General features: G+C 48.3%; 1 protein-coding gene and 1 long non-coding RNA gene across 3 annotated transcripts in view; both read right to left on the reverse strand.

Annotated features, from left to right (window-relative positions):
* LOC125626865 (acid-sensing ion channel 2) overlaps positions 1-12,209 on the reverse strand; it is a 1,352,865-nt gene that overhangs the window by 1,265,610 nt on the left and 75,046 nt on the right. The window lies entirely within an intron of this gene.
* Positions 167-12,209, reverse strand: part of LOC142070168 (uncharacterized) — an 86,054-nt gene continuing 74,011 nt past the window's right edge. Inside the window, exon 2 of the long non-coding RNA XR_012666156.1 lies at positions 167-1,842. This is a non-coding gene — a long non-coding RNA (uncharacterized LOC142070168). The remainder of the gene's footprint in view (positions 1,843-12,209) is intronic.

Raw genomic sequence — 12,209 nt, forward strand, 5'->3', positions numbered from 1 at the left:
GCCAGGCACACACACCTACATTAATAAATAAATACCATCACCCCTTCTTCCAGGACCAGTGTCCTGCTCTGCTGCCAGCGTCATCCTTCTGCCAAGCGCTGGCAGATGTCTGACCTTGCAGGTTGGCTTCCCTTTGGAGGAAAAATTAGCAATGTAGAGTGTGGGGTATATTCTAAGTGTAACATGTTTTATTTACACATCATTCCTATAACAGAGATGGTCACAAACAGCATGCAGGGCAATATCGTCTTCCTGAAATCTCAGCCCAACACCAGCATCCAAATCCCAGGAAGCAACAGTGCCTCAAGATTTGACTCTAATTAGAGACCAAGGCAGAAAGCAAACTCTCTTGCTCTTGCCTTGTGTAACCAAAACTAACAACACAGCATGTCTTCCCAATACTAAACATTTGCTCACACACTGAGAAAAAGGAACTGAGAAAACTATATGTAACAGCACCACCATAACAATAATGATTAACTGAGACCCGTTGACAAATCTGTAGTGGGAGCTTGCACTGCTGTTCTCCATGTTCTGTGGGAACCTGGGTATGTTTCAAGGGACAATCCTGTCTTGGAAGAGGTTTGGACAGAGTGACCTAATTCAGAAGGTGCTGTCCATGTCCGAAGCTCTATGAAGTCATGCCTTCAGCCGTCAGGGCTGCCACCCTCAATGGCATCAGACTCACTTTCTTAATGAAAAAATCATTCAACTTCCACGTAGAAGGGCATCCATATATAAAGGTTTCATAAACCAGCCTGCACTTGTGGAAACATGCCTGTCAACGGCTTCATCCCTGTCAAGGGAGACAGCTACCACTCTAACCTTGCTACCTCAGCACAGGAGGAGGATGGGTAGGGAAAGCCAAGGTGGGGAGGACATGCCGTAAGGTTAGCTCTGAGCCCATAGCTCTTGGAAAGCATTGAGCTTGAAGGGCAGGTGGATAGTAGGTATCTGGAAGAAGCACTTGCTAAGGAGCCTGGTGATCGCTCTGATACTGCTGCTGAGGAATTGGATTTCCAAGAGCCGGTGGGCCGCTCTGGGCGAGAGCATGTTCCCCAGCCTTCCCTCAGCAGCATTAGTGAATTACCTTGGGTGCAATAGAGGAACTAACCCAGAGCCGCTTTAAGGGCCAGATTCCCTGCTACCCTCCATGTATTTGATCTCAGTGCCACCCTCTCAGCTTTGGTAGTGTTACAAAGAGGACGGATGGTCCAGTGGATAGGGGACTAGCCTAGAACTTGGGAGACCTGGGTGCCAGCGACCTTAGGCAAGTCATTTAGATCAGGTTTGGAGCCCAAGCTGCAGGTTCAAAGCAGTCTGCACAGCTATTTTCAGAACACTAGTGTATGCCCCACTGACCCCAGTCTGCAAAGCCAGGATGGGAAGCTGGCTTCTGCGGGCCATGTAAAGATACGCTCCATGTGTCTGCCTTTAACATGGGGATAACAGCACTGCCTTGCCTGAGAGGGGAGTTGTGGGGATAAATACATTCACGATTGCGGGACCCACAGAGGCTAGGGTGACAGAGGCCAGATAAGTAGTTAAGAGGGATAGACTGCTCTGAGCGTGAAATCAAATCGCTTTTTTGCTTCCTCTAACATGCCGACTGGGATGGTTTCCTTTGTTATGGATTTCAAAGGATACTTTCTCCCCATGTTTTTCCACCTGGCAGCGACCCTAATTACATGGCGATCACTGTGCAGGGCTGGCTGTGATACGAGTCCCTGAGGCCCAAATATGAAGCTTTACAGGCTTCAGAAGCGTGATCCTCTCCTGACTTGTTCTGGCCTTCTGTCGGTGGAAAGCCGCTGTCTTCGGCGGAGTCACTGCAGAGTCACACTGGGGTAAAGGAGAGCAGAGTCAGGTCGGGAGATTTTTCAACCATGTTTATTTAAGGCTATCATCTCTTCCTGCTTTATTGCTTTATTGCTTTATTGCACGTGGACCAGTGCTGAGACAGGCAGTTTGAGCGCATAGATAGCTCCACATCATGCCAAGCCGCTGCATTGTCTGGGAGATTAATTCTTACCTCACAAATCTTTTCATGTTAGAAAAACTCTTGCTGTCAATACCAAATAAACAATTCCAGAGAAGAGTTATCCACTCACTAAAAGGGAAAAAATACAGGTCTAAAAGCTCCAGAAGTTTAAATCCATCAGTGCTGTATGTTCAACATCTGGCACCGGAGCAGTCTGTCTAGCTAAGGTATTTGTGTTGCCCCATTGTTCTGTAATCAGAGCACCTTGCAGTCTGTATCCAACCTGTCCTTTATTGTATTATCCACACAGCAACCCTGTGGAGTATGGAAGTGCTAGTACCTCCAGTTCACAGACGGGAAACTGAGGCTAAGGGCAAGTTTACATGGCACCTGCAAGCAAGCCTCCCAGCCTGGGTCCATAGACATGTGCAGTGCTCTAGACATAGCCATGTAGCAGTTGCGGCTCGGAACCTGAGGGTGAGGGTGGGCTTGAGACCCCCAAGGCACAAAATCAAAGCATCATCTCCACAGCTTTTTTTGGGTGCACTAGTGCAAAGCTGTGGACCCGGGCTGGGAGGCTGGCTCCCAAATGCAGTGTAAACATTCCCTAAGTGACTTGGCAGGAGGTCAGTGGTAGAGCAGGGAATTGAACACGTATCTGAACCAGTCACTGGTTTCAGCCTTTCACCTCAAGCACCGGCCAAAGCAGAGGAAATGGACACTTGCTGTTTGTCACCTAAGCTTTAAAGAAAGGGAATAGTGGTCCTTAAAATGGCTCTTCTGCCTCCTGGGGCAGCATGGGGGAAAAAAACACTGGGCCAGAGTCACCATTACATTCTGCCTGCCTTGCATAGTCCAAATGGCTCCGAACAGCCACTCTGCATTCCCAGAGTGCCATGAATCAGCCAGTGTGGAGCCCGCTTTCTTTAAAGGCAATCCTGTCCAAGTGTCATCTGAACCCCTCGGGCCCCCCTGCCTGAGATGCTCTCATGAGAACTGCAGGGCCCCGCTTTCAGGTGAGATGGAAAGCCGAGGTGCTGACTCTGAGGGGTCATGAAATTATCCCACGGTGTTTAATGCTGGAGCAGGGATGTTCACCCTAGTGTTCCAGTCAGAAACCAAATCAGATAATTACATGTCACCTCCCTCAATTGCCCCTGTAGTTCTAAACAGAGGGAGCATTCTTGTCTGCAATCCTGATTCTGGTGACAGGGACATCCAAGTAGACCCAAAGGAATTGTACTGATGTCATCGACAGAGTTATAGTCAGATTGTGTTATGCGTTAGTAACTCCATTAATGTCACTGGAACTAATTTAATTACACACTGGTGTGAATGAGGTCAGAATCTGGTGCTTCTCACCCTAACATGTTTAGTGTTGCTAGGGAGACAAGGTGGTGAGGGAATATCTTTTATTGGACCAGCTTCAGTTGGTGAAAGAGACAAGCTTTCAAAGTACCAGAGAGCTCTTCCTCGGCTCCCTAGCAGCTCGGAAGCTTGTCTTTTTCACATACAGAGGTTGGGCCAATAAAAGATATTATATCAGCAGCCTTGTCTCGCTAATATCCTGGGACTAACCCAGCTACAAGAACACTGCAAACAATAGTGTTTCTAGAGGCTGTTAAACAGACAGCATGTTCCAGCCCAGACATAGCTGCAGGCAGGCACTGTTGCCTAGTGAACTGGACAGGATTGTACCCTTGGCTCTGCCACTGGCTGACCTTGGGCAAGTCACTTCCCCTCTCTGTGCCTCAGTTTCCCCATCTGTAGAAAAAAGGGAGTGTGATGATACTCACCTCCTTTGTAAAGTGAGTTGAGATCTACTGATGAAAAGTGCTAGCTAAGAGCTAGATATTAATTATTATTATTATTTTATTTAATATATATGGGAGTGGCAGGTGGAGTGATCTCCGTGTATGGTTTTAGGTTTGTAAATTGTTTGGGGACGCTGTGAGCAATCAGCTGCTCTGTAAATGCCAGCTCTATGGGGCCAGAGCCTCAGCTGCGGTAGCTCATCAAAGCTTTGCTGACACCAATGGAATGCCACTCATTTACACCACCCAGGGAATCCAGCCTGAAATGATAATATCCCTGAAAATAACATACCCGTTATGGGCTCCAGAGCCCTCCCCCTTCACACCCACACCCCCTCCATGTGCAACCGTTCCAGTGCCATTCCTCGCACCACAGCCAGACTTCCCCACCGGAGGGGATGGGCGGGGTGAGGGTATCGCCAACAGTCCCGCACCTTCTCCATGCTGATCGGTGGAGCTGAACCAGTGTGAAGGGAGCACATGGGCTGCCCCTGTACAGCGATGCGATTCCCTGGAGGACTGGCTGCATCAATCAGCCTGCTCTCAGGCGGTGGCGCCTTTGAGTGCAGTGACGACGGCCTAGAGTTCGAATCCCACCCCGCCTGGAGCTGGGATAATTTGCAGCACATCTGCAGGGGACTCTCTTTGTTGCGGATCCCAGCCCAGAGGGTCTGGCTGAGCGGCCTCTGCATTGCCCAACAGGGGTGGTTGGCTCTCTGGCTCTTTGCCGAGTGCAAATCTGAGCGAAGTTCTGATCACCCACTGAGCTCATCTCCCAGCGCTTCAGTGCGCAGAGCGGCAGAGGAGGATGAGCCAGGTTGTGGGACGACTGGCTACATGAAAGAAATGAGCGAGCTGAAAGAGAAAAAGCCTGCCAGGAATGGGTTGGCAGGAGGCAAAGAGAAAGCAGAACACAGAGACGGCCTCGGTAAGGCTTGGGATAGCAGCGAATGCATCTACCACAGTCACTTTAAGGTAAAGCAAACAATTGCGGAAGGAAATGGATGTACATGCACCCTCCACATGAATTCTACTGGCCGCCATCAGCAGGTTTCCTAGCGCAGACGGGATGTTCCCCGTTGGGGTTCTTTATTTCTTTACCTGTTAGCTCATCTGTCAGACAGCTAATGTGCATGGCGTGAACATGGCTGCATCTGCAGTTATAGGGGTTCTTGAGCGGGGTGCATCAGATCTAGTTTGGAAACTCAGCATTCCGGTTCTATTCTATCCAGGTTCTTCTCCCCACCCTCCGCACTGTATTATCTGAGCAGCTGCCAGTTGTGCCCTAAACGACACAGTGAACATCTTTCCTCTGCAGTTCGTTCTCTCTCTCTTATCCTTGCCCCGGAGGAGGAGTGTGGTTGCGGTGCAATGGCTGGAGAAGCAGGGATTTGGCAGAGCTCCCCTGTGACTACTGGTCCAGGCTGCTGGGCATGTAGGGCAGGTCAGAGCTGGTTCTTGCTGCTCACTCTCTGCGTCTCAGCTGGGAAAGAATCATAGAACCATAGAATATCAGGGTTGGAAGGGACCTCAGGAGGTCATCTAGTCCAACCCCCTGCTCAAAGCAGGACCAACACCAACTAAATCATCCCAGCCAGGGCTTTGTCAAGCCTGACCTTAAAAACCTCTGAGGAAGGAGATTCCACCACCTCCCTAGGTAACGCATTCCAATACTTCACCACCCTCCTTGTGAAATAGTGTCTCCTAATATCCAGCCTAGACCTCCTCCACTGCAACTTGAGACCATCGCTCCTTGTTCTGTCATCTGCCAGCACTGAGAACAGCCGAGCTCCATCCTCATTGGAACCCCAGTTCAGGTAGTTGAAGGCTGCTATCAAGTCCCCCCTCTCTCTCCTCTTCTGCAGACTAAATAACCCCAGTTCTCTCAGCCTCTCCTTATAAGTCATGTGCTCCAGCCCCCTAATCAAGGAGGGAGAGAATCAGATAGATGATGGAAAAAGGACTGATCAATGAGGTTTTGATCCAGCACCTCGATGCTAAGGCGATAGGCACCCTAAAATGTCCTAGATACATAGATTGGTGTGTACAGGGTAGATAGATCCAGAGTCTGCTCCTTCCTGGCCTTGCACCTTGTGTTGTCATTTACACCTGGGCTGAGTAGGATAACATATTCCCAGTCTGATTTGGCAGTGCTGGGAGGTCTGGGAGCCTGAAAGCCAAAATTTCCTACCTCCCATTGAAGTGGGGATGGGAAGGTTAGGGAGCAAGTCACAGAAGCCTGAAGCACAAGGGCTGGTGCCTTGCAGTGGTTAGAGAAGAGCCACAATGTTTGGATTCAACTGCACAAGCCAGGAGTTGTCAGATCTACAAGGTCTGGGGCAGTAGAGCAGAGAGAGGACTGGGCGAGATGGACTATGAAGGGGATAGGCTGCTGGATATGGACAAGTCCCTGTGGCAGTCTCTCTGGATGTAGCTCCCAGACTGACTCACCCAGCCTGGCGTCATTGTCCAGGGTCTCCTCAAACTATCATAGATTCCAGGGCCGGAAGGAACCATTGTGATCATCCAATCTGACCTCCTGTACAACACAAGCCACAGAACTTCCCCAAAATATTCCTAGAGCAGATCTGTTAGAAAAACAGCCCACCATGATTTTAAAATTGTCAGTGATGGAGAATCCACCGCAACCCTTGGTAAGTTGTTCCAATGGTTAACTACCCTCCCTGTTAAAAATTTACACCTTATTTCCAGCCTGAATTACACTAGCTTCAGCTTCCAGTCATTGGATCGTGTTAGACCTTTCACGGCTGGACTGAAGAGACCATTATTCAATATTTGTTCCTCTTATGGACTGTGATCAAGATGCCCTTCTCTTTGCTCATCTAAATAGATCGAGCTCCTAGAGTGTATCACTATAAGGCAGGTTTTCTAAACCTTTAATCATTCTCGTGGCTCTTCTCTGAACCCTCTCCAACTGATCAACGTCCTTCTGGAATTGTGGGCAGCAGAACTGGACACACAATTTCAGCAGTGGTTACACCAGTGCCAAATACAGAGGTAAAATAACCTGTCTATTCCTATTTGACATTCCCCAGTTTATGCATCCACAGATAACATTTGCCTTTTTGGCCAGAGGGTCACACTGGGAGCTGATGTTCAACTGATTATCTACTATGACCCTCAAGTCTTTTTCAGAATCACTGCTTCCCGGAATAGAGTCCCCCATTGTGTAAGTAAGGCCAACATTCCTTGTTCCTAGATGTGTACGTTTACATTTAGCCATATTAAAATGCAGATTGTTCGCTTGTGCCCAGCTTAGCAAGCAATTCAGATCGCTTTGTATCTGTGACCTGTCCTCTTCATTATTTACCCCTCACCCAGTTTTCGTGTCCTCCACAAACTTTACCAGTGATGATTTTATGTTTTCTTCCAGGTCATTGATAAAAACCGATCCATGCAGGGCTCCACTTGAAAGACACTTGTTGGATGATGATGACTCGTTTACAAGTACATTTTGAGCCCTATCAGTTAGCCATCTTTTAATCCATTTAATCTGCGCTGTGTTGATTTTATGTCTTGCTTTTTGAATCAAAATAGCATGCAGTACCATCTCAAATGCCTTACAGATGTCTAAATATAGTACATCAACACCATTACCTTTCTCAATCAAACTTGTAGTCTCATCAAAAAAGATATCAAGTTAGCTTGACAGAATCTATTTTTCATAAACCCATATTGAATGGCAGTAATTATATTACCCTCCATTAATTCCTTATTAATAGAGTCCTGTTTCAGCTGCTCCATTGTCTTGCTCAGGATCAATATCATACTGACAGGCCTATAATTACCCTGGTCATCTGTTTATCCTTTTAAAATATTGGTCCAACATTAGCTTTCTTTCAGTCTTCTGGAACTTCCCTGGTGTTCCAAATCATATCCAAATCATGGTTCTAGACTATTCTCAGTGGTAGAAGAGGACAGGACAAGGAGTAATGGTCTCAAGTTGCAGTGGGGGAGGTTTAGGTTGGATATTAGGAAAAACTTTTTCACTAGGAGGGTGGTGAAACACTGGAATGCGTTACCTAGGGAGGTGGTAGAATCTCCTTCCTTAGAAGTTTTTAAGGTCAGGCTTGACAAAGCCCTGGCTGGGATGATTTAATTGGGGATTGGTCCTGCTTTGAGCAGGGGGTTGGACTAGATGACCTCCTGAGGTCCCTTCCAACCCTGATATTCTATAATTCTATGATTCTATGATATTGAACATCAAAGCATTAACATTCCAGCCAGCTCCTCAGCCAGCTTTTTTTAAAACTCTTGGACGCAAGTTATCTTGACCTGCTGATTTTAAAATGTCCAACTTTAGTAGCTGCTGTTTAACAGCCTCCTGTTATAATAATGGAATGGAAAGCACATTCTCGTAGGATATGATGACATCATCTGTTTTTTCCCCAAATACAGAACTGAAATATTTATTGAATGCTTCTGCCTTTTCTGCATTATTAATGAAGATTCTACCATTTCTATCTAGTAACGGACCAATACCATTGTTCGTATCCTTCTTGCTCCTAATATACTTTAAAAAGCTCCTTCTTATTGTCCTTAACTCTGCTGACTATAGATTTGTCCTTGTGCCTCTTTGCATCCCTTATCAATTTTCTACATTTCCCAGCTTCTGATTTATATTCTTTACTATCAATGTCTCTGTTCTTCCATTTGACTGATATATATACATATGTGTGTGTGTGTGTGTGTGTTGTTTTTATTGCTGCCTTCACGTCCCCTCTAAACCAGGTCACTTTTTTAACCAATAAGGCCTTCTGCACAAGGTTTTTGCACATTATAAAGGTGATCAAGTCATGATCACTTGTACCTAAGTTACCATCTTTTTTTCATTCTGTGATCAGGTTCTCTTTACCTATCAAGACAAGGTCTAATAGAGAATTTCTCCATGTTGAGTGTGACATTTTTTGAGTTAGCAAATTGTCATCTATAATATTTAGAAATTCCAAGGACGTTTTAGCAGTGGCAGCATGAGACCTCCTGCACACGTCACTCAGATTGAAATTCCCCAGGATCATGCAGATTTTTCCCCCTTCATGTTATAGATACATGCATAAGGAGCAGGCCATCCTGTTCCCTAGTGTGATTTGATGGTCTGTAGCAGACACCAACTAATACCCCATCTTGTGCTTTATCTGTTAGGACATTGATCTGTAAGCATTCAAGATCATTTTCTTCTGAGTTATCAGAGACTCAGAGACAGGTAATGCCATTTTTGATATAAAGTGCCATCCCCTTCCCCTTTTGTCTACTCAATTCTTCCTAAGTAGGTTATAACCATTGATTTTAACATTCCAGTTGTGGGAGTCATTCCACCAGGTTTGAGCAAAACAAGCTAGATTGAATTTATGCTCATCAAAGAGCAATTCCATTCCTCTTAATTGCCACCCAGGCTCCTAGCAGGGGTTTAATCCAGACTCATCTCTGATTATAGCAGAGCATAGAAACGATCTTTTGTAACAAGGGCTGGCACCACAAACTAAGATTCAAATCATTTCCACAGGACCCCACTTGTGTTACATAACAAGTGCTCGAATGATCCACTTCAATGAGTTGTTTAGGGGCAGACCTGCTCTCTGTTACCCCAGTGCAACCGCACAGACTTTTATAGAGTCACTCTGAATTGACATTGGTGGAACAGAGAGAAGAATCAACCTTCAGGGAAGCATTTCCTACTCAGGAACCTGAATCTGATATCTTAGCAAGCTGACAAAGCAGCTTTTGATCTATTGCTGAAGGGCTAACCTGGAGGGAGGGTCCACACATTGTCACTTGATCTGAAGGGCCAGCCTGACTGAGATTTTGACGGGTGGTGCCAGAAAGCTCAGACGGAAAAAAGAAGGTGACAGTGGGGAGAGGAAAGCGGCAGAGCTCCAGCTTCATTTCAGGGTGGGCACAGCTGGATCGGGAGGGCAATCGGTCACTTGGCCACTGGGAGAAGCAGATGGTCCATAGCTTTGAGGAGGGGAGATGGATGAGGAGGGGAGGAGAAGGCATATTTTGATGCTGCATTTCAATGGAAATGTTCTTGTCCCTCTGAATCCAAGAGTGGCTCCGTGCCCAGGCCTCTGTGTTGCTGAGAATGCCAAAGTGCCAAGCGGGGCCAACTCTGTGACGGGCCCTCAGGCCTGAGTCTGATCTCACTCACACTGGTTGGCTTCCACTGGCATCTGTGGCATCACTCCGGATTTACACTGGGGTGAGGGAAGATGGAAACGGGCCAGAGTTCCAAAGGGATTTATGCACCTAGAGATACAGATAGGCGCCAAATGGGATTTTAAGTGCCTAAGTAGATGAGATACTTAACTCCCAGTGACCCGACCCCCATCCCCATCCCTGCATCAGACCTCTTCACTCAGGCTGTCTGTGAGAGTGGGTGAGTGGGGGTTTCTATGTGTGTGTGTGATGTACATCCATGTGTGTGTCGGCACGTGCGTGTTTTTGTGTGCACATAGGTTCACAGTGTCTGTGTGCACGCTGTGTACCTATGTGCATGGGATGACGATATGTTCGTGTGCACATGGGAGTATGCATGGTATCACTGCGTCTGTGTATCTGTGCATCACAATGCAGCCTCACAATGTCTCTCTGTGGGTGTGCATATAGGTTTACGATGTGTGTGCATGTGCACATTTGCACAGAATCATTGCGTGTGTGCGTGTCCACATGGGCTTGTTTGAAGGATCATTGTGTGTGTGTGCACACATGGCATCACTTTGAGTGTGCACAGGTGCACACGGGATCACCATGTGCACGCACACAAGTGGGTATGTTGAGGGGATCATAGTGTCTGGCTCTGTGTGTGTGCGTTTCACCCACAACTACCCTCTCTTCTTCCCCCTAGAACCCCAACTGCTTGTGTCCTGTGGCACCCCGGTGATGTCACCCTGCTCTGCCGGCCCACCGGGCCATTAACAGCAGGTTGGGAGCCCGGGAGCTGACCTCGGGGCAGTTCCAGCCCTGGGTCCCACATCATTTCACACCCCGTGCCTTTGCCAAGTAGAGTCGCCAGCCCTCCTGGATTGTCCTGGAGTCTCCAGAAAAATTAAAGCTCAGTCTTTAATTAAAGATTATGTCATACAATGGAACCTCTAGGAATATGTCCAACCAAATTTGGTAATCCTATTGCCAACTGCACTGTGCACACTCTCCAGCCTTGGTATTTCCCCCGGTTAACCCTTCCTCTCCCTGCAGAGTTCGCTTGCGGCAAGAGACCCTGACATTTGTCATTTCCGGTTGCCCTGGCTTTTCATTCCTCTGCGAGAAAACCTTGGAGAGCAGCTACCTCTTGGCACACTGCTCCCCTGAGCCTTGCTTTAGCTGACAACCTGGGGAGCTAAGAGTTAACCAGTGCATGTGCGTGCGTGTGTGTGTGTTTGTGTGTGTGTGCGTGTGTGCCCTGTGCAGGGAAAGATCCGCCTCTGCCCTGTCACCCTTGTCTCTCATTTCTTCTTGACTGGTGGAGGTGGGGGTGGAGGGAGACAAAGGCCCCCGTCGGAATTCACGGCTAGTGAACCTTACACTAATGTGACATTCTCTTCGGCTCCCTGCAAATGCCAGGGAATGCGCTGTAGCTTTGCAGGGAGCTGCGGGGATGAGTCAAGGCCCCAGCCACCAACCTCTGGGGCGCCTATTACATAAAGGCGGGGGCGGGCGGCAGTCAGGGATCACAGCCGAGCCCACAGTTGATTAGCTGTGGCTTTGTGTTTACACACAGCAGCCACTGGGGCCTCTGATGGCCATTCTGGACCCTGGCTCTTCATTCTTTTGTATGGCTGCACCTTCCCCTCCACAATCCCGCACCTCACGGGTTAGATCATGCCACCTGTGCTCCTCTCCCTTTGCCCAGCAAAGCAATCCCCTGGCCGGTGGGCTCAGATGTAACCTCCCCCTCTGGCAAGCTACGGGCTGGGTTGTTGTTGCACGCTTTTGGATGGCAATATCAGCCACGTTAGGCACAGCCAAATGGGCCTGGGTCTGCCTCAGACACAGTGTGAAAGCCCCCTTCGCAGCCGAACGTCCCCCAAACGGGATGGGGTGTGCATAGCCATTCAGAGACTGGCATGGCCCCTTCCGTGGAAGGTGGATGTGGCGCAGGCAGCTAAATCTCTGCTGATCACTGGGGTGATCCGGGATCGTGATGGGAGACGTGTGCTCTGTGCCTCCAGGCTGCCACTTGGGATCGCTCCAGGGACTGAAAGTCATCACCCCCTGTTTGGAGTCCCCTGAGAAACATTCTCCATTCAGACAGGCCCCAGCTTCCACCGCTTCACCAGTCAGCTGGTTCTAAGGGGCGTGCTCAGCAGACAGCCCTGACACTCCTCTCCAGGGCTCCACATCTACACCTCAGTCAGTGAGGTCAGAATCAGGCCCGACTCTCAACTGCAGAGGAG

This window comes from Caretta caretta, chromosome 27 (assembly GCF_965140235.1).
Source record: "Caretta caretta isolate rCarCar2 chromosome 27, rCarCar1.hap1, whole genome shotgun sequence".
Taxonomy (NCBI): Eukaryota; Metazoa; Chordata; order Testudines; family Cheloniidae; genus Caretta; species Caretta caretta.